Genomic DNA, 2058 nt, shown 5'->3' with positions numbered 1-2058 from the left:
TTTCAATATTTTATTGCAATTTCTGGTGGAAGTACACACAGCAAAACAAGTTTCCATTCAATGATTTCTACATATAATGTTCACTGTCATTAATTACATTCTTCACATTGTGTCAACATTCTAGTTATTTCCATTCTAGTTGTTCCATTCACATTAATTTAACCTCACTGTTTAACCTCAACCTTCTCATCTATGCTTTAGAAGAATTGTTGTCCATTTGGTCTTATATACAGGCACACCTCAGTTTATTGCGCATCATTTATTGCAGTTTTTAAAAATTGAAACTTTGTGGCAACACTGAATTGAGCCAGTTTATAGCCATCCTTTTTCCAATAGCATGTGCTCATTTTGTATCTCTGTGTCACACTTTGGTAATTCTCACAGTATTACAGATTTTTTCATAATGCTATTTTGCACATTTAATAAACCACAGTATAGTATAAATATAACTTATATGCATTGGTGCACTGTAGTAAATTACCTGGTATGGCTTTTCTAGCCATAAGTCTTTGTAAACTCCATGGTGGAATTTGCTGTGAGAAACTGAGTAGCTCCTGATTGTTAAAATCATCCACCTGGGTATTTCTGTTGGGAGCAGCACAAAGTAATTGGGAAATTCGTTCTCTCCCAGGTGCTTAGAATTCTGATGTTATGATTGGTTAGTTTGGCCACACTGCCAGGCTCAAAAGGAAGCCTCCTAGAGGCAGAAGTCTCTCTGACTGCTGGCTCAGAAGGACGTGCTGCTGAGAAAAATGTACTCCTGAGAGACATGCGCCCCTGAGAGACACACACTACTGAGAAAGAGATGCAAGAGACATGCATTGCTGAGAGAGACACCAAGGGACACGCACTGCTGGGAGAGAAACTGTGAGAGACTGTTGGCTGAGACAGTGGGCTGAGAGATACTTAGCATTTTTCCTGAACTTGAATTGTAGCCTACTACTTCCCTAATAAACCCCATAATCTGTGAGTTCCGTGTGGCCACCTCAGTGAATTATCAAACCCAGAAGAAGGGTGGTGAATGCTGCAGGAGGAACGGTTGGTGTCAGGGTTGGTGAAAGGGCTGGAGGGAGGCAGCATGTCTGGCCTGCCAGGAATAGGCCTTGAGCTGCTGATGGTGATTCTGTCTTCCTCTTGTGAGGTTAGAGGAGGTCAGAAGATGTGGCCTCCTTGTCTCTTTTGCAACTGGGAAACCAAACAAAACCCCTGTGAGTCACTTCACTGTGATATTTACTTTATTGCAGTGCTCTGGAACAAAACCCACAATATCTCTGAGATATGCCTGTACGTAATTATTAAAAGAGTACAGTACTCAAGGGTGACATTCTTTACTTTTTGAACTAACCTGTTATTTGGTTAAAACATAACTTCAAAGGATAGTTTCTGTTCAAAGTTTAAAGAGTATCTCAGGGTAGCAGTCTCAGGGATTCCTCCATGCTCAATTGGTCATTAAGTCGGGATTTGTTTAGATGTTGAAGTTCTATTCCACATTTGTCTCCCTTTTTATCAGGATCCATATATTTTGACCTGATCAGAATATTCAGCAATGGTAGCCAGGCACTATTTAGTCCTGTTCTCCATGTGGTACATAGAGACAATTACAGTAGTCCTATAGTCTGGATCCTTCTTTGAGCTTGTGTTTCTTTCTTTCTCTTTTGCTCCAGACAAATACAGACCAATAGTTGTATCTTAGATGTATAAGCTTCTAAGACTGCAGACACTACTCACCAAACTAGGATGTAGGACATAAACTTTATGAACTATATTATGACAATTGACTGAATTGTTCCATAAGACTATGACCCAAAGTCTTGAAATCAAGAAAACTAAACCCATGATGTAATTAGTTATACATAAGAAGTGTCAGCATTTGTAGTCCCTATTTGTTTTATTTTATATATAACAAAACATATTATGTTGTTGTTGTTGTTGTTATGTGCCATCGAGTCAGCCCCAACTCATAGCAACCCCTCCTTGGGTTTCCAAGGCAGTTATCACTATGGAAGTAGATTGCCCCATCTTCCTTCCGAGGAGTGGCTGGTGGGTTTGAACCGCCAG

The sequence above is a fragment of the Orycteropus afer genome, unplaced genomic scaffold (assembly GCF_000298275.1).
Source record: "Orycteropus afer afer isolate SDZICR_OR568_19922 unplaced genomic scaffold, OryAfe1.0 scaffold00175, whole genome shotgun sequence".
In the NCBI taxonomy this organism is placed as follows: Eukaryota; Metazoa; Chordata; class Mammalia; order Tubulidentata; family Orycteropodidae; genus Orycteropus; species Orycteropus afer.
This window is presented reverse-complemented; position numbering follows the sequence as displayed.